The sequence below is a fragment of the Dreissena polymorpha genome, chromosome 4 (assembly GCF_020536995.1).
Source record: "Dreissena polymorpha isolate Duluth1 chromosome 4, UMN_Dpol_1.0, whole genome shotgun sequence".
Taxonomy (NCBI): Eukaryota; Metazoa; Mollusca; class Bivalvia; order Myida; family Dreissenidae; genus Dreissena; species Dreissena polymorpha.
In genome coordinates this window covers 1,537,698-1,559,808 of record NC_068358.1, presented here as the reverse complement: position 1 = coordinate 1,559,808, position 22,111 = coordinate 1,537,698, and the positions used below count along the sequence as shown (strand labels likewise).

Below are 22,111 nucleotides of genomic sequence, written 5' to 3'. Positions count from 1 at the left end.
CGCTTAAAACACGCTTCAAGTGTACTTTTTGGGGGACAAAAAAAAGGTAAGCGAATTAATACGCTTAAATATACTTAAGCGTATTAATTCACTTAAATACACTTAAATACACTTTAAAATACACACTAAAGTGCATTTATACACTCAAACAGTGTATTATTTGAACAAAAAAATGCACTTGTTTAGTTAAATGCGCTTTAATGCGCTTTAAAGCGCATGTTATTGGCACCGTATTTTTTATAGCAAAAAAATACGATGCCAATAACATGCGCTTTAATGCGCATTTAATGCGCATTAAATGCGCATTTAGTGCACTTTTTCGAGAAGGGTTTATCTTGACAGAGTAAGGTGTGTTCCTTGTTGTTACCATTTTGTTTCACCATCAAGTAATAGCAATGATCATGGTATCGACCGATTTGTTTTTGCTCAAACGTGGTAACACTAAGTTAGCGGGTTTGAATAAATATTAGTGGTCATGAACACCGCTTCAAGCTCATCAATAAGTAAACAATAACGATACATTTTCATTGTTTATCATGTGTACTATTAAAGTAAAACTAAATTAAAACAAGAGCACCACCTTGCGGGTGCAGACCGCTCATCTATTTTCTTTTTAAAGGTGAAGGGACTCTCATTTTCAATCACAAAGGAGGGAGGGGTGGAGTGAAGAGGGGTGTATAGTGTGGGGTTGTGGACATTTATTAAATTATCTTCCAAAAAAGCGAAAAAAAAATCGGGGGGGGGGTGGGGATGGGGGGGGGGATTTTTTGGGTGCGATAGTTGGACGGTATTTCAAACATAACCGTTTAAACAAAAAAATTGGGGGGGGGGGGTATAGTGTGAGGGTGTGGTGGTAATTTGTGAGATGATCTTAAAAAAAATATTCAAAAAAAAAAATCAAAAAAAAAATATTTGGTGGGGTGGGGTGGGGGGGTGGGGTATAGTGTGAGGGTGTGGTGGTCATTTGTGAGATGATCTTAAAAAAAGAAAAAAAAATAGGGGGGGGGAGGGGGGAGGGCACGGGGGATGGTTTGGGTGGAGTCTATTGTGGTATGTCAGGTAAGAGTCAAAGTATCAATCAAATCTAATCATAAATAAAGAAGTTATGGCAATTTTAGCAAAATTTAATTATTTGACCTTGAGAGTCAAGGTCATTCAAAGGTCAAGGTAAAATTCAACTTGCCAGGTACAGTAACCTCATGATAGCATGAAAGTATTTGAAGTTTGAAAGCAATAGCCTTGATACTTAAGAAGTAAAGTGGATTGAAACACAAAATTTAACCATATATTCAAAGTTACTAAGTAAAAAAAGGGCCATAATTCCATAACAATGACAACCAGAGTTATGCAACTTGTCCTTTTACTGTACCCTTATGATAGTTTGTGAGTGTTCCAAGTATGAAAGCAATATCTATGATTCTTTAGGGGTAAAGTGGACCAAAACACAAATGTTAACCAAATTTTCAATTTTCTAAGTATAAAGGGCCCATAATTCCGTCCAAATGCCAGTCAGAGTTACATAACTTTGCCTGCACGGTCCTCTTATGATAGTTAATAAGTGTTGCAACTATGAAATCAATAGCTTTGATACTGTAGGAATAAAGTGGACCTAAACACAAAACTTAACCAAATTTTCAATTTTCTAAGTATAAAAAGGGCACATAATTCTGTCCAAATGCCAGTCAGAGTTACATTACTTTGCCTGCACAGTCCCCTTATGATAGTTAGTAAGTGTTGCAAGTATGAAAGCAATAGCTTTGATACTTAAGGAATAAAATGGACCTAAACACAAAACTTAACCAAAATTTTCAATTTTCTAAGTATAAAAAGGGAACATAATTCTGTCAAAATGCACGCCAGAGTTATCTAACTTTGCCTGCCCAGTCCCCTCATGATAGTAAGTAAGTGTACCAAGTTTGAATGCAATAGCAATTGATACTTTCTGAGAAAAGTGGACCTAAACGCAAAACTTAACCAAAATTTTCAATTTTCTAAGTATAAAAAGGGCACATAATTCTGTCAATATGCACGCCAGAGTTATCTAACTTTGCCTGCCCAGTCCCCTCATGATAGTAAGTAAGTGTACTAAGTTTGAATGCAATAGCAATTGATACTTTCTGAGAAAAGTGGACCTAAACGCAAAACTTAACCAAAATTTTCAATTTTCTAAGTATAAAAAGGGCACATAATTCTGTCAATATGCACGCCAGAGTTATCTAACTTTGCCTGCCCAGTCCCCTCATGATAGTAAGTAAGTGTACCAAGTTTGAATGCAATAGCATTGATACTTTCTGAGAAAAGTGGACCTAAACGCTAAACTTAACCGGACGCTGACGCCAACGCCGACGCCGACGCCAAGGTGATGACAATAGCTCATAATTTTTTTTCAAAAAATAGATGAGCTAATAAAACTAATAGAATTAACTTGAATTCAACCCTCATAAAAGTTTATGGACGTTTTGTTTCACTTCTGATATGTGCCACTGATATTTGTGCTGAAAATGGGTAGATGTTTCATCCAACTGATAATATATGGCCAGATAAGTGTGAATAATACCATAAAGGTGTGAATCAGAACGGGATGTATAGTAATTTATCCAACTTTTACAGCGAATTCGGTTGATTAAAGCCCTGTTGATTAAATATCATCTATAATCAACTCGCCAAGGCTCGTGCTTTTTGTTTTCTAAGCCACGCATGATAAACCTGATCTATAATCAACAATAACCTATTATTCTCTACGTAGTAAATTGCAACAGGGTCAACAATTATAATTATGTTTAAGAAAAATAAAAATGATTTACTTTTACTACTTTTACTACTACTGAGGATATGCAGTCACATCATAGGCCTGGAACCGGACACAACACATGACCAGATCCACGACGAAGAGGAATTCTGAAATGTGTATTTTTGTATATGTTTGTGCACTTGTGCATCGAAACATTTTTTCAATATATGTATGTATTCACTTTCCATATTGTTAATGTATAATATAAACATGTAAAATAAAGAGAAGAAGTAGAAGAACTCTCTATATTTTTAATGTATAAAATGAAATATGTAAAATCTTCAACTGAAATACATTTTGTTAATGTATTCTTTTAAATCATCTTGAAAACGCTTGAAATGCATGTAAAGAATACAATTAACCTGAATAAATTATCTTAAAATAAAACAATGTAGTTATTATGTTGTACAGAGGTGACAATAAAATGTGCGGAAGTTTCCCGTTATGATTCACACCTAAACCGTATTATTTACAGCAATCTGTCTAAATATTATCAATTTATCAGTGTGACAAAAAGTCCAATGCCTGCCTACACATATACACAAGTGACTTTAATATAATACCCGAAAGGGGAGTTAGACAGTATATATAGATAGATATAGCAGTGTCACAAACTGGTAGCGGCATGAAATGTCCATCACCCGTCATAAATATTGTTTGCTTTTTAATAATTTCACATAATAAATATATACATGTTCTTTAATGCAAATTCTAGTTTTATGCAAAATCTTACGTCTATAATATTGATCGAATATCATAGCATTTATCAACCTCATCAATGTGTTGTCCATTTGTAACACTTTCTTGTTCGTTAAGATTTAAGCACAGGTACTTGAAACAATTTTTTGGTCCTTATATATATAATAAGAGTAAAGGTACCCAACGATGATTTCACAGGTGTATTGAATAACACAATGCAACAGCATAAAAGATCAAACAATGCACACATATGTCGTTGTGGTTGCCATCAGGAAGCGTCCATCTATGATAAAACACCTTTTATTTGATGAAAATCGTACAAGTATGTCCAAAACAGCCAAAATCACAAATAGCACCCCAAAATCAAAGTGTGTAATTCCTGACGTCCAGCTGTCAGTAATGAATGAAGGCGATTTTCGGTCGATTGTTCACAATTAAACAAGAACTTTGCTATAAACTCTACAAATGTTTTTCATTTACTCAGTTTGTCTTCGAACTACGGCGTTACAATAACGTAGAATAACAGTGTAAAACAACGTGATGAACACATACGATATTTCAGTAGTTTAGTTACATAAAACGACAATGAAAGCATTCTTTATTGATATATTTTATGAACCACATAAACACAACAGCGTATAAGCAACACAAAGAAAAGTCCGAATAGTCTATTTGTTTTTTTATTTGGCATAAAATAACGTAGAATTACAGTGTTGTAAAACATCGCGATGAACACATACGATCATTCAGTAGTTTAGTTACATAAAACGATTTAGAAAAGGAGATGGGCAATTCTTCACATTAGATTATCTCCATTAAAGTCATGCAAGTGAGTTCAGTATAAGAACATGTAATCATGTAACTTCGAAACACAATGAGCAGTCACTATGACCAATTTGATTGTGTTAGTCACTGAGGGATATAGTTTTGTTCTCTACATGAAGATAAAATTTCATATTAACACAATTAAGCTTCAAAAGTATTTCTTAAAAAAAAGGCTTGTATTACTCTACAGCTAACTTAAAATTTTAATGTTATATGTTTTTAAGTAACATTAATGATTAATTTCTTGCTCCTGTGTCTTGGGAAACGTCTTGGGGGCGAAACATCCGAGAACCTTATAAAACTGACAACTTTCACAGCATTTTTCTTGCCTTTTCGACGTATCAATTTTTCCGAACCTGGTATCATTTTAAAGATGGATCTGTCCTCTTCCAATAATTGCAATCAAAAACATACCGTCTCGCAACTTCTAAGAAAGAAAATCGCTGTCGAATGAATCCCACCGTAGAAAAACGTGTTTAGGAATCCTAATTTCGACAAAAGCCCCACACAATAGAAAACACACCCTCAAAAGTTCATCTTTTGAGTTAGCTTCCAATCCAAGGCATCAAAGTACTCCAGACACATACAGGATTTTACAAATAACCACAAAAGACATGTCTCACATTGTTAAATGGCTTATATTCAAGAAGAGAAAAGGAACTCTTTAGAAATAGGCACTTCTTTCGAATGGACCACGGAGGGATACACAATGATTTAGTGTAATGTAACCTGTATATAGCGAATGATTTCTAGATGGGTCATTACGGTCACATTTCAAAACGGTAACATCACGCAGTCTGGTTCCCATGATAAAATTGTGTTTAAAGATTTTCTTTTCAAGTTTTTGATGTAATAAAATGAAAAAGCATCCACTGCTGCCGAACACCTATAAAATATATTTTATAGGTCTTTGCTGCTACCAAATGCCAGTAAATGAATTTCAATAGCCATATATTTATTTTTACCAAAAAAAGAAACGCATGCAATTTTTCAAACATGTAGATTTAATACAGCACGTCTTTCCGTAGTATCGACCCTCTTAATAATACATGCAAATTTTGAAAGTGGACAAATACAAATCACGTATGTGTTATATGTCAATCTATAGTTAAATGTGTATTCTTGGACATAACAACGAAAACTGCATTTAAATCCGCAATGTTTTCACAAAATACTCGCTAAACTTAGCTCACTGTAGTAAGCTGTTTCATATAAAACTGTCTCATAGTATCGGCCCTTCTGATTGGTTGCTTAGATTTGTTACTATGCGCAGTTGCTTGCTCTAAAAAAGTAACTTAATGGAAAAACGAAACTCTTACTCACGTTGTTCTTAAAATAGTTTTACATTTTATTAAAAAAATAATCGGCATATTAAACATTTGATAAAGCTACTTCTAATCCATAAACAAACTAACATAATTGTGTGCTACGTAATTCAAAATCAAAGCATCAACACTCTGGAATAAACATGACCTACTTTCCAACGAACACCGGAAATCACGAGAATGATCGTTGTAATAGCCATGGATAATCATCAAATAAACTACAACTTCCAAAAATTGAAGAAAAATAGCACATTAACTTTCCAGTGCTACTTGACGGTTTTATCGTTAAAGGCGCGATACTATGAGGCGGAGCGATACTATGAGAGTAAGAGATAATACCTCTATTACCGACTTAATAGTATGCAAACTAGGACTAAATCTTTATTTGGTGATTATTTCGTACACACTAGAAATTAAATGTAAACCTGTAAATAATTTGAAACAGAAAAAAGAAGATAACAGAAATCGTCTTCATCGTGGCGTATTGAAGATGGTGTCCGTCTAACGACCGGGAGGTCACGAATAGTAGAAGAGGCTATACAAGTTTTTGGCGCCACAGACGTCAACCTTCAAAAACCACAGACGTTGAAGCTCATCCTCAAACGTGCCCGTGAGAATTATGCTATACGTACTTGCAATTGAACACATGTACTTATTTAATCTAACAAAGGACTATAGAGTTCGCCATCACCAAACACTGGCAAACAGCTGACAAGACTTCAGCGGTTAAACGGCACTTTCCATGTCGTCCGCAAGCTGTTATTCATGAATAATTATGTTTTAGCTTGTTCAATCAAGTAATAGTGTGAGAAGAGTTATTCCATGTGTAATTATGTGAAAAGGTAGATGCCAAATTTTCATTCAATCTTTACATTTCATATTTCAGTACTATGGTGCGCGCTTAAGATGGAGTCAGGCTGTTGTGAGGAGCATAAACGCAGTGTGCCTTAAGGCGACGTATGAGAGACGCGAAGCCGTCAATACATTGATGCCACTTGATGCAAAAGTTAGCGGTACTTCCATTTCTGCCCGGAATACATATTAAGTGTGATTTCAACAGGTACACGTTTTAATTCCAACATTTATTCTCCCAAGTATACAAGTACTAGTATATACAGTAATAAGACAGCACATAAACATTTCCTTTTTAAATATTGTATTAAATAAATCCAGGCCTGCTGAAAGGGCAATGTCAATAGAAACAGCAGCCGTCTTTGACTATTTTCTGTCTACCTGGCTGGACAGTTCCGTATGGAATACTGGTCCATGAACCGGAAAACATTGGGAACTAACAAAGATGCAGAGGCCATGCTATAAATTCGGTATGTACACCAGCTTGATAAGACTGTTGCCTTGTGTAGGGATGTCATTATCAGCTTGCAGGATTACGTGACTTTGTTGGGTTCCCAATTAAACGTTAATGGATGTATACACACCGGTTAGTACTGCTTTTTTCCAAATAACTTTTTAAAATAATTTTTCGTAAAATATCAACTAGAGTATAAAAGACAGATTTTAATGCTGCTTAGGGCAATGTGAAGTACATCAGATTTACTTTATTTGATAAGCCTGTGTTCTTGTTCAAAAATTCCATATGTACTGCACAATAACGCTTAACGCAACGTGAAATTTTGCCACCAATTTTTGACGTACTCAAAGCTTTATTCTTATACCTGAAGATATCGACACAAACTGCAGGAAAAGCGGTCTTTTATGCACTTAACAATTTTGCAAATGAATTTCAATAACTTGAGATATTTGCAAAAAATATTTTTATTTATATTCAACAATTTTTATATAAATATTTATTTATTTATGTATACTTCAATATAATAACGATAACTATTTCTTAATGAAAAGCATGGCTTAAATTGACGATACATGTGTTTAAGACTTTCAAAAGAACAAACGTCCTTTACACGAGTTCATGCACAATCATAATCTTTAAGACGAAAAAAGACGTATGTCTGTAAATCTTACCGAGTGATATTTAAATACTAGACACGTTAATTTTTAAATAAAATATCATTGTAACCATGTTTCATTCAGTGATTAGTTTCATTTGAATGTTATTTATGACACCAAAACAGTTATTCTTCTGAATGGGCATATTACTTAGATTTGCCACTTGCAATCAAACATGGAAAAAAACTTAACCGTTAGAAGGCTTTGTTCGCATTAACGGCCGATTGGATATCGAGATGCTTACAACTAGATTGTAGGTGGATTCAGAAAAAAAGGTTAACTTGCTGAAAAATGCACCGCCTATAGTGGCTCATGGGCAGAGCTTACGTAGTGCGAGTGTCCAGATTTACTGTTGAGATTTGTACGTCATGTGCATAAGATACTAGCGTCGGGTGCCCAATAGACTTCTAACGCTTTAAAATGGACATTTTACTTCAGATAGCGTGCGTAAGTTAAGCCCGGACGTCGATTAGAGGTAGCGTTGCGATGTCATTGTCTAGATGAAGACTGGCGAGATGCTGGTGTCGCTTTTCCGGTGTGCCTTTTTCATGTATTCCCTAGTTAAATGACAGAAAAGGTGCGCATGTCAGTTTTCGATAGACAGGAATCAATTTATGTGTTCTTGCGTATAGTCAAGTTTTTTATTTCCTTAGCCTGGTATATTGTTCCTAAACCAAGAGATAATCATATTTTAAACAAATATACTGTAATAGGCCATATGAAACAAACTTTTATAACAGTAAAATTACCTACATATAATCGGTAAGTATAGAATGCATGTTTATCTATATTTTAACTCAGCGAAAATCTTCTACTTGAACATTGGAATCTTACATAAATTTCAAGATGCACAAACAATGATGATCTCACCTCTCAGTGTCTGACCCCGAACCTCAGCGGCCTGCGCAGCCTCTTTGGTAGGTATGGGCAGAAAACGTCGAAGAACGGACATACCAGCTTAGGGTCGAGCTCCTGTGGATCCTGAATGCCTTGGTCACACGAATCATACCAGTAAGGAGCACGCGACGGCATTTACAATTGCATAACATGGTTAGGTATTCATAAATGGTTTTAAGTAAGAAACCATGGCTGTGTTTTTAAAAGTACGTGCATTCGGATAAACAGTCGCCTAGGATTTCAAACATTCTAGTTGATTTTTTTTCTTATAAAACGGTTGCCTCTTTCTTATTTTAAAGCGAATGTATTGTGCTAAGAGTACTAAACCGAGTACCATGTTTTTCCAAATAAAACAAGCCAACGAACAGACCGCTACACCAGTCACTTTTGAAGTTTAAAATAAACTTTCAATAATGTCACCACGGGTATATATATTTAAAACATACATGGTTTTACTTAAAAACAATGACGGTCGTTATTGACGAACGTCTCGAACAAATGATTCACCGGTGACAATGCTGACAAGGAGGCCGATAACGACGCACGTGAGCACGGCAATAGCACTGTACCACATGTAAGACACCGTGTAAAGGCGGTTGATACCACTGTGAATTGAAATATAGTTATCATACATACTCTACAGATATGCACCTGTTTTATACTCAAAACAAAAAGGGTATACTTGTGATGATTCAGTTTGTGTTTTCGTTGGTTCAAACTAAAAAAAGAACTTTGTTCTGGACATAATGATTTAAATATGCAAGTTGAAGCTCAGTGTTGTCACCGCACTTACCTAAAAACAATAACTTACTCGTATTTATCATAATTCGAAGTGACGGGATGCTTTGCGCATCCGGCGTGGTGGTCGGTAGGAGAGGGATGGGGTCATTTTGTTAATAGCAGTCCAGTTGCAGCCGACAGTCTCCACCGGCGGCGTGATCACAACGCTGGTTCTTGTGATAGCTTGGCCCAGTCCAATCCAGAGCAGAAGAGATAGACTGGTTGCCAGTCTTACAAATCCACCCAAAACACGAGAACAGTTAATGACAGGAGAATATTTTCATACTAATACATGTTCATTGTATGTTAAAAAACACTTGGAATATAGTGCAAAATCATAATAAATGCAGTGTTGATGTAATATATATATATATATATATATATATATATATATATATATATATATATATATATATATATATATATATATATATATATTTCGTTTCATATGAAAACGATTGAAAAAACGCGATCGCTTACCCATTTGTTTGCCCAAGGAAACAACATTCCCAGGCAAATTAGCCCCAACAATGGTCCTCCCATAATTCCGAAAAACGCCCCGGTCAACTGCAACGAGTTATCAGTTTCCATTAAGGACGCTACTACCAAAAACAGATTACATGTCGAGTTTAGCAGCTCGATCAGTACAACGCGGAAAAAAACCCACCAGTTTCGTTCAAATAAACGTTAATGCTGTTCGTGTATAAATAACACACTTACAATAACAAGTATATTACATTATTTATTCAGTTTATAATGAAATCAATGAATATCTTTATACCGAAACGTATTTAACACGCACGCTAGTCTTATCTTAGCGAAACAGCGACTATTTCACATTTTTTGGCGCTTTTTGACATTTTCAACCTTTTCAGTAAGTGCATTAAATTGCTAGAGAGTAACCAAGGAGCTGGAGAGCTCAATTGTATTGTCAAGAAGAGATTTAAAAAATGAAAGTAAAAAGTTTTCCTAACAGGAGCACTGAAAATAATGGTTTTCCGATGTAAAGGCACAATGTGGGCTGAATAAAATATACGGAAAAAAAAAATATTTTGTTGAAGAATTTGCAAAATCAGTCAACACTATTTATAGTTCATGTTGTTCTTTATATAAAAATTAATTTTGATGGTGGAAATAGAGGATATTTGTTGGATTCGGTGGATTATCGATTTTAATTCACGAGTGATGATAAAAAATAATATTTTCACGAGTGGCACATATATATTTTCTATGAACCACCGAATCCAACAAATTTTCTTTTTATTTTATGTTGTTTTTTTTTTCACCGTTTCTATACATTGTGAAAGAGTTTAGCTAAAGAATTTCGCTGGGATAATGACGTCATTTCGTCAAAAAATGACGTCCTTTCACAGTAAATCGATAATTTTCACTGTTAATTTTCACTGTTTAAAACAGTGAAATTATCAGTTTTAATTCACTGATATTTCTCTATAAACCACCGGAAAGCATAAATAAAATCACCGCATAATAGCACATTTGTAAGGTTCTTGTAGATGTTTTAACACCATTTTTATGTGTGGAAATACCGTTTTAGCTTTGGACACACAATTCATCATCGCGCGTTGGCGCAAGGAATATTATTTGTTTTATTTTCGTTTGAATGCTACAGTCCGAAAAAATATTAATCATGCCCATATTTCAAACATTGACCGTTTAGCTAAGGACGCATGTCTTGCAGGTAACATGTCGATACAAAGGTTGTGTTATTAGTTCGGCTGTTTTCGGAGAAAACCCGAGGTATTGTCATAGCCAGCTCGTCGTGTCGTGTCGTGTCCGTCGGCGTGTCGTCCGCGTCGTGCTTAAACCTTAACATTTTGTCAAGGTTTTGAACATTGGCTCTAAAATCAAAGTGCTTCAACCTATAACTTTGAAATTTCATATGTTGCTGCACCTTGATGAGTTCTACATACCACAACCATTTTTGGGTCACTAGGTCAAAGGTCAAGGTCACTGTGACCTCTAAAAAAATCTGACAAGCTTTCATCTATTAAAAACTGCACCCACAGCCGAGCGTGGCACCCGTTAAGTGGTGCTCTTGTTTTATTTTACAATATACCTTGTTAGAGATTGAACTAAGTTGCATATCTTGCATGTGGCATGTAATCTCCGCATGCTTTACATTTATGATAAGTTTTAAATTACCTGCTAAATAATGAACTTACAGTCTAACACAGCCATAATATGCGAAAACCTGATCTTTAAGTGTGACACGTTGCATAACTGTTCTTAGTTATTTTACACCTTCATTGTGCATGATGAATGATGACGTTAAAGTCCGGATAACCCTTATTATACACACATTTTACCGTTTCTATATAAGTTCGACATTTTTAGTGCACACGTCCACTTAGGCCATAAAATAAACCAGACTGAAAGCTATATTAAATGTCTCTATGAACATTTGTCATATTGTCCGTGATCATCACCCCGAAAACATACTGAAAGATGCATGACCGATAAGTTTTTCGACTAGCACGTGTACCGAATACTTTGGAGAGGAAAGTAGCCCGTGACGGAGGAATGGCCTTGCAGCACATGGGACGCACGAAATCCTCGAATATCACCGCGGCCACGGCGTTCAGACCGGACGAGATCGTACTGCACAGCACATGCGTATATATGGAACGCCATAGATGTCTTATGGACATATTAACAAAATATCACGACGGTTTAATTAACATAATAAGACACCTTCTAAAGAAGACAGAACAAAATTTGACAACGTAAGACAGCTATGGCGTTCCATATGTATACGTAAACGAATACGTGATGCATACATGAATCATACTATATGTATGTAAAATTCCTAGTATGTACTAAAGCAACGACAGAAATGAGCGTCGTTGGCGTTCAATGAGGATAATAAGGGGCCGGAAATGTCAGGGCCCTTATCATTAGACTTCAGAATAAAGGATTAAATATGAATTAATAATTGTTCATTATGCGTGTGCAAATAAACTCTAGTTTTATTATTTGATGACTTGATTGGGCCATACCTGAGACTTCCGCTGAATATACAAGAGAGCATAAGTCCCGGCAGTCCGAGGTACTGGTTCAGGATGTCCATCATGTACAAGGGAACCAGCTACAATATAACAATCAAAGTTCTTGATACACTTCTGGCACATGTACAGCGTATGTACAGCGGTGTTTAGACCTGTCTCGTAAATGTAACTGCTGAACGTGTGTCTTTCATGTTATTTTGCTCTGGAAATATAAATGTAGATGGTGTTTCAGCGTAATGGATTATATACATAATGGCGAACACCATCTGGAAGGGAAGGTAAAATACCTGTAAACGTAAGTAAGATTTGCACTGAAAATAATAGAAACGACAATAGGAACCTGCAGTCCGCACATGTTAATCAGGGACGACACTTTCCGCTTTTATGGTATTTTTAGTTTCAAGGAAGTCCCTGCTTACCGAAAATCAAATTTAGGCGAAAAGTGTCGTCCCTGATTAGCCTGTGCGGACTGCACAGGCTAATATGGGATGACACTTTACGCACATGCATTAAGACCAGTTTTCTCAGAACGCGGGTCAAACGTTTTTCAGTTAAGGTTATAAATCAAAGGTGTGAACAGTGTCTTATTTTAATGATATCGGTCAAGCTGATGCAAACATTTTTAATAAATCAATGAAAAATGATATCTATCATGCTATTGTTATTATAAAGAATTCACTATTGACATGTGTGCAATACGTCAGGTCATCAAAATGTAAAGTATGTGTTTTCTTGCATGTTTAGTATGTTATTTGGGTAAAAATACTGTATGAAAGAAAACACATTTTTGTATTGCCTTTTAGCAAATGTGATTATTCATAAAATCATACTAAGGTAATACTAAGTTAATAGAACATTTAACAGTATCTATCACTGCTCCTGTATGTACATGCATATAAATGTATGACCGTATCACCCGATATTTTTTTCCGGACTGTTAATGATGTATTTGCGATTTTAAAATGACTTGACAGAAATGATTACCATGTCGAGACAACTTGTCGCACAACACACCTATGCCTTAAGCTCATAGGGTCAAAATGAAACATAAAGATCAAAGAGAAAGAATGGCAATTCTACCAGAGGATTTAATCCCGTGACGAGTACGAGTTCAAATTCCAAAATGATCGGGAATCTAATAAAACAAAATTACAGTGTACGGAGGATGATCTTTAACACTGTTACTCACCAAATACTTTTATATTCACGAAAGTAAAGGAAATAACTAACAGAAGGCTAAGTTCACTGATACACGGTGATGAGGTAGGCTTCCTATATGTTAAGCATTACTTGAAGGCAACGATATTGAAAATAAAATAAAAAGAACATATCAGTCTTCAGTCAGTTCATCAGTATGCCAGTACAAACTACGGCATATACCAGTGCGTCTGCAAAATAGTAATACAATAACAAAGATAATGATACATGTACTACAGTCATGTAACTAACATATAATATGCAACACAATTTTATCGTAATTGTATTGCTGTAATAATGTTTAAGTTTTATCACATCTTACAACCTTGGCCAATCTTGAAAACAGCAGTCCATTTAGCACAGGGAAATCAACAACTGGCTACTTGAGCCAAGAATTATAAGAATTGATTGGGTCAATATTGACCACAACTGACCATTTTGGACAATACTGACTGCAACTGACATTAATGGAAAATACCACAACTGACCATTTCGGACAATACTAACGAAAAACTGACCAGTCTAGTGGAACCTCGTCGGTTAATCTAGATCTAACCGTAAAGTTTTAGTCATTTTACTTCAACTTTTCATTTTAACATGACTTACAAAGGTGTGCGACATTTGTCGTCAATGTTGCGACATATATCGTCAGCAGGATTTACGACATTTATCGTTCCTTGCGGCATTTATCGGCAACGTTGCGACAAATCTCGTAGCCTGCGACATATAAAGGCGATGCGACATTTAACGGCGCTGCAGCCACAAATCGTTGTTCTGATATATATTCAACATTTTAGTAAGTGCATTTACATGTACCTCGGTGTAACCATTTGTTATATTCAAACTTTAAATCCACAAGGCGAAGTTTATAGCAATCTACTTGGTCATCATATTTACTAACAGGTTTTCGCGCGTAATTTCTAGTCTTTGTTATACAGTCGTCTGGTATTGCTGCATAACAAGCAAGCATACGTTTGGGTATTCAGTCGAATTCAGATTTAAATTTGAGGTTATTCATTGGAAACGTTAAGACTAAGTTCCTTAAGGCCGTAAAAATACGCCGAAAATATCTTTTGTTCTCTTCGAGTCAATTAATTGCTTTTTTTTGCGCCTGCTGGTTGATGGTGTTTCCCGTTATTTGTAAAGAAGCAAGGCTTCGTGGTTTTAAATGTGTCGCGTTCTGAGAAAACTGGGCATAATGCATTTGCGTAAAGTGTCGTCTCAGATTAGCATGTGCAGTCCGCACAGGATAATAAGGGACGACACTTTCAGCCTCAACAAGATTTTCGGTAAGAAGGGACTTCCTTTAAACGAAAAATACCATACAAGCGGAAAGTGTCGTCCCTGATTAGCCTGTGCGGACTGCATAGGCTAATCTGGGACGACACTTTACGCACATGCATTAAGCCCAATTTTCCCAGAACAAGACACAAATAAACACTTTCATGGAGTCTCTGAGTATAGTGTATCATAGCTATTACTTCGGTCAATGTCCGCACCAATACTCCCATGTTTCAACGTGCAAGATTGGCAACAACTTAAGACATGGATTGGATATCACGTGACTTACGGTACCTGCGTTCAGGGCTAGCGACGGCGCGTACAAGACGATGGCCATGTACAACACCTGAAACACAAATACGTATGTTCATGTTTTATTTTAATTAATTTTTCAATACGTGGGTCGCTTATTTAAAGTTAAAATTGATATCAGTTTAACGAGCCTGAATAGTCAAATTATTAGTGTTAGCCTTTTAATCCATATTAACCAGAAGTGAATCTATTGGAATTAACTTTGTAGTTTATATTATTCAATGATATTTTTTTCGTTATTATAACAGTACTTCAACTTAAAGTTGCTATGCCTAAATCTATAAAATTAATATATCGAATATTTACCTTAAAAGATACCAAAATCTTTGAACATGTCCCTTTGAAATACACATACATTAAAACCCCATCACATTGTTAGGTAATTCAAAAGTAATTCGCGGTAAATGGACTTTATTTGTTACGAATGTTCTTGTCGATCAAATTTAAAAACTATACGAAATCTCATATTATCAATCCGAAATGCACACGATGTGTACCGGCGTCGGTTATATATTTAAATATTTTACAGTGACTTTCTTGCACATTTTATATTGGTTGATTAGACCGTTCGAGAGAGTTGAACATGATTTATTAAATGCTATTATTATCGGTTTTGTGAGAACTACTTCTTTACTAGTTCGGCTAAGAGACAACTGATAGACACAATAACGTGCTTGCTCGTGGAACATTTGTGTTTTCTGTTTTCTTTATTAAGGAAATGGTTTGTTTTTTCTTATCGATCGCTGCTACACTTAGGTGAGGATGAAACGGACCGTCTTCCGTAGAGCCTCCACACACATATCCATACAGCTTCCTCCGCAGGCTCGTTGGTTTTGGTCATATGAGTCGTGTTCTAGGAAAACTGGGCATAATGCATGTGCGTATAGTGTCGTCCCAGATTAGCCTGTGCAGTCAGCTCTGGCTAATCAGGGACGGCACTTTCCGCTTTTATGGTATTTTTAGTTTCAAGGAAGTCCCTCCTTACCGGAAATCAAGTCAAGGCGGAAAGTATCGTCCCTGATTAGCATGTGCGGACTGCATAGGCTAATCTGGGATGACACTTTACGCACATGCATTAAGCCAAGTTTTCTCAAAACACGACTCATATATTCTCACCCAGTGGTCGATGATCCTGCTTTTCTGAAGGATGTGTTCATCCGCTTGGTCGGCTTCTCAACAGGGACACTTTAGAGACGTCAAAGGGGCATCTCTTGTGTTAAGTGTTGGTGAATTAGTAAATGGTGTCCTGATTGCAGTTATCTGCTCTAGAGAGTCTAGTCTTGACAAATGATGTTACCCTTCTATGACACTAATTCACTTCCACAGGCAATTGGCGATAGTGTGCGTTTCTTCTAGACTGGGTCAGGTTTCCTTTAGTCTTCTTCGGCTTAAATATTAACCTTTATTGCCTTCCTCCTAATTATGATCGTGAGTGAGTGAGTGATTGAGTGAGTGGCGCTGTCAATCTAGCTTTATAATCATGTACTTGTGACGTGGGTTGAATTCATTCCAGTTTGCTTGACTTATGTTCTATAAGCTTATCAAGTCTGTAAGGTAATTGTTAAAGACAACATGCACATTACAGCCATTGAGGCCTTCTTCGGGAAGCTAGCAATCCTCAATCAAACATGAGCTTTATAGTGATTTGCATTTAAAAATAACTCGATTTCAAGCAAATGAACTCGAATATCAACGTTCAAAACAAATGACAGCTTGAAAACGATGTCAACGTTTGATACATTTCAGGGTCAATAGTACACAATTTAGGTGCGCTTTCCTCAGGAAATAAAGTCATAAAATCAAACTCATGCAAGAGTTTCCTACATATGAACCCTTATTTTAATTTAGATGTTGAAAATACCTGAAACACGCTGGTAATCCAAAGTTTGTAGAAAATCGGAATGAATATTTGGCCAGCCGTGCCGTTATCACCATGGCGACGGAAATCCACCAGTACATCGTGCTGTACACATACACTTCCGCCGGCGTTCCGAGAATCGTGATCGCGGAAATAAAACTAGAGGAGCGACATGGCAACCGGAATTGGATGCATGGAGCGGCCGGCGAGCAAGTAATCGTCTGTCGTCTGCTTCTTCCGGTCTTTGATCGCATTAAAGATTCCGATAAACGCGGAGATGGCCAGAGTGCAGGCGAACACCGTGTAATCTGCAGCGTGGAATGTCGGCACCGACCCCGTGTCATAACTGTACTTTCCGGATTCTTTCATAGCTCCGTAATGTGATGTTACATAATACATTCAATCTTAATTTGTCCTGTTTGAAATGGCTTATGTTCTATTTAAAAATATAAGAAACTGCCTGCTTATCTTTGTTTTGCTAACGCGTTAAGTCAATACTCAGTTATTTTATAAAAAATATTTAATATAGTTTATAAAATAACTGAGTATTGACTTAACTGCAGGTAGTGCCTGCCTACGAGTGCTGTCACTTATACAAAGTGTACGATCTCATTGGCCAATATTGATTTTCCAATACAGCGACGCGTCGCCCTTAAGCGGGCTTTAGTTTAGGTGTAGTTGACAGAGGATCGTAAATCGGCTTTCAAAATTTTCGGCGAAGTCGATATCGCTTTGATCTCAAGAAAAGCTAGTTGCAGTAGCAGCAAATACACTGATCGGAAAATTTCAGGCGCCCTGCGGACTCTGATTTCGAAATTCAAGCGCCCCGGTGGGGGACCGTTAAATGGCCCGTGGAAAGCACTGATATTATAAATCTCTTGAATTACAGTTTGCTTTAATAGTGCTCTCTCCTTATTGCGCATGGACAATGCTTCACAATCGCCAACACGTACTTCAGCGACCAACACCACGGCCATCAATTTTACTCAACTAGTTACGTAAAACTCTTCATATGTGTTATACCTAAATCAACGCATGTAGGATGAAAACCTCTTGCTCTAATATAACTTACACGCTCTTCGCATTTATATGGGACGCGCGTGATGACTTTCATTCGAGGCATATTTGTTATTACCTCACCATGCATGATAGCAATCGTTAATCGTCGGGAAAATGAGCGAGTTTTTTTGTAAAGCATCGGCGTTTTTCTTAATTTTCATATTACAGATTTGTACTTTTGCGCCCACACTGGTGCACACAAGGAATTGACCACTGTATCAAATTAAACTATAATAGTACAGTTCACACAAGAAGTGATTAATAGACTACAAGTGTCTCATGTGGTTTTTTTTTCTATAAAACCGATACAAATCTTAGGCAATATAAATGTGGGTTCCCAAAAATGTAAAAAGCAGAATTTTTCCTCATTTCTTGTATTTCTCTACACACAATTAAGCCGTCTTGAGTGCGCAATTTGGTAAATTATTTATTTATTTTATTTATTTATTCATTTTAATTAATTAATTAATTAATTAATTAAAATGAAGAAATGAATACAATAAATAAATATACATACATATAAATATACATACACATATATACCAAAATTGCGCACTAAAGTCGGCTGAATTGTGTTATACGACCCTTTATAGAATCTCTTTTTCTATGTTTGTATCGTATATGAACACACTCAATGTCTACGTATTCCATGTATTTTACTGTGTTTCCCAGAAGACAGAAATGGCTTCTGAATCATTAAAGTCTTCACATATGCCTTGAAAACCTGAACTAGTAGAGTGTAAAACAATTTCTTAGAACAATGTACTTGTTGTAGACAACGTATCATGAATATCATATTCCTTTCCCATAAACTTGCCTTCAACTCATCATGCAAAGTATAGTGCACATAATTTAATATTCATGCAGTTTTTCCTATAGTTATGGGTCCTAGCGCGTGCACAGCGTGGGAGGAATAATTTTGATCGATTTTGATATTTTCCCTGACGTCCTTTCCTTTTTGTTTAATTTTTTAATTGATTCTGCAACATAATAAAAGTCGAGATTTGTTTCATTAGAAAATCAATAATGAATAAATATTAAAAATATATAATTATCGTTTTTCTGTCAGTTCTAAATCGTGCATGTACCACATATACATAAACAAAATATTCAACCAATAAAGGACCAGTTTTAAACGCATAATTACATTATTTCTTTCTGAACATTTTTCCAAAAAGGAGGCAAGTTTCATGTCCTGAAATTCGAAAATTAATTATACATAATATAATCATTTCCAAAGCAGGGTAAATACTATCTTGTATCAGATTCCCAATTTGAATTTGTGCATTTTAATAACCATAACAGCTTTGAAAAGCACATTTCATAGTTATTGTTCCTTGTTGTTGAAACGCTTTTGATGGGATTAGGTTAGAGTTCTTGACGAGTTGTTTATGTAACAGATTACTACGCTTTCCACTGCGACTGGTCCGTATTGGGGAGCTTTCATATAACTTTTAGCACGAGTCTTTGTTATGTGTTGACATTTTGGGTGGTGTTCTTCAAGGCACTTGACTGTCACAACTTTTATTAGAGTAACGCTTGACAGGGAAATTGTTGTAGTTTGTGTGGGTTTAAATGGACTGGCAGCATCAGCAACTGGAGAATGTTCACGTTCATCTTGTGTTGAAATCAGTGCCTGACTAGGTTTATGGTGCGTTGTTATGGCGCTTTTGATTGCAAGTGAAGTCTTTGAGATAACGTACATTCTTATTATTTGCATAAAAAAAATCAATAATTTCATAGATGATTTCAGATACTCAAACTGTTGTGAAGCAAAATTGATGACACTGTCTGACACCGACACCATACTTTCGTGACTCCGCACTTTTGTTTACTCCTATTAGAATTGTTGTTACGAAACCATTTTCGTCAACCTGACCACTGATTATGCTAGCATCATCATTTTGACAATTGTTGAAAATAGAATGCTCGGCAGACATGCTACCACGCTCAGAGTCTCTTGTCATACGGTAAGAAGAAATTGATAAATTGTTCGACGGACCTTGTCCCCAAACAATTGGAGCCAGCAAACGACATAAACAAAATGTATTTCATTAATTTTTATGCACATGTAATCAAAGGCAATTACAAAACGCAAAATACCGTATACATTGTGTTTATATTAATTGAAATGTTTGCCAAACATTTCAAATCTTTATATAGTATTATGAACTCTCAATACAGTCTTCTGGCTCTGTGTCTTTCCTTGAATTGTTTGTTGCTTGAACAGCGGGATAAATAGCACAAAAGACAGAGACTGGACTGGCAACACTATCGTTGCAGTCATCATCGGGACGTTTTATGGACTGGCTACACCATCGTTGCAGTCATCACTGGGAAGCTGTGAGCATCGCGGCGATCAAGTATAATTGCCCAGTATACCCAAGCCCGGTGTAGCGTGAGAATTGCAAGACCTTGAGGGAGTTAAGATTTACCGGAACACAACAGGTTTTGCGCATGCACAGTATGATGTAAACACGCTCGTGAGAAATGCAAGACCGTATCCTTGCTTTATATCAACGATACTTACCCTATTTTAATGATGATTGCAAATGGCAAATTATTTAGATGCTGAAAGTCCACTCACAAACCCCGGACAAGATTTCATGATTTTTACTCGTTAGTTTTCTTATTGCGTGAACACAAAAATAACATTGTTATCATAATGTTAGCAGATTGATTCGGCCACAAGTTATTTCGGCTTGGGGATGTTATCTGGGTCGTTTATTATTAAAGCTTTATAACAACCATGTTTAGTCTAAAATAGTCGTTGTGATGCGTCGTTTTACTTGGTGTTCCAGGATGTTCGCAGGGGTGTTGTTTATTTTGCAAATGTTCAGACAGAATTTGTTCAAAGAATGTAAACATTCACTACTAGGGTTGCTAAAAAACATACAGTACACATATTTTTTTAATCAATATGAGACAGACTCCAAGTATAGTCGCAGTGTGTCAATGCCTAAGAGGAGCTTTGCAATTAATGGGAAGAAAAAGAAGGCTTCAAATATTTTAGGCATAGGCAAACACATGACCATGGGAACAGTATGTACAACGCATTGACGTCTGGAAACCATTGTACTGTTTCAAGTCCCTGTGACCTTGACCTTTGACCTAGAGTACTGAAAATTAATAGGGGCAATCTGCCAGTCATGATCAATGTACCCTATGAACGTTCCTGATCCCAGGCCTAAGCGTTCTTGAGTTATCATCCAGAAACCATTTGGTGGACGGATTGACCGACCAACGGACCGACCGACCAACATGTGCAAAACAATATTCCCCTGCTTCTTCGAAGAAGGACATAAAATGATATGAAAAGGAGGTGGTATAATCAGAGAATGGTTAATATATGAGATGTAGATATACAACAGGGCAAAACTATTTCATAGATATATTTCTAATATATATGATGGCTAACATGCATACAATCTAAGATATCACAGACAAAACAGAATGTAATTGAAGAACGTTAAGTTTTTTTGGTAATGAAACAACATATTTTGCAATAAAGTGCAGCATACAGGATATCAACCACTATTTTGGTATGTCCCTGTTTTTATATTAAACACATCATGTTATTGGCGTCCGGGATGCTATCCTGTTAACACATTCACAGTTTCCATATAGTGTTCAGGACGAAGTCTGTTAACAAGTTTCACAGGGGCCAAAAAGTGGATTCTTTGACCTGAGTATAGATGGCATGAAAGGGGTCAGTAGTTAGGTGATTAGGGGATATACTGGTATAGCGCTCCTAACTTCATTAATTACAGTTAGCCAATTGAAATAGGACAGTACATTAAACCAAGTTGCAGACAGATAGTATATGGGAGCAGTGGTCTAATGGTAGGACGCTGACGTAGGGATCGAGATGTCCCGGGTTCGAATCCCGCCCTGACCACTGGAATTTCCTTGAGCAAGATATTTATCCCACATATGCTCCTCTCCACCAAGGTGTATAAATGGGTACCTGTGAGGGAAATAAGCCAATGTGCCGTGGCTGCATACTGCGCCAAGATGTTAACGGACGACTTATGACCCAGTGATCAGGGAAAAACTGTAAAGCGCCTTTGAACGCACATCTCGAATATGAAAAGGG

At 36.4% G+C, this 22,111-nt stretch overlaps 1 protein-coding gene and 1 long non-coding RNA gene across 6 annotated transcripts in view; one reads left to right on the top strand and one right to left on the bottom strand.

Annotated features, from left to right (window-relative positions):
* The window catches only part of LOC127876197 (uncharacterized), a 247,181-nt gene that overhangs the window by 179,972 nt on the left and 45,098 nt on the right, over positions 1-22,111 (top strand). The window lies entirely within an intron of this gene.
* Positions 7,626-9,845, bottom strand: LOC127876211 (uncharacterized). The gene is made up of 5 exons (XR_008047728.1): positions 9,763-9,845; positions 9,314-9,512; positions 9,010-9,107; positions 8,476-8,594; positions 7,626-8,162 (listed from the first exon to the last, which is right to left on the bottom strand). It is a non-coding gene; the product is annotated as an uncharacterized LOC127876211 (long non-coding RNA).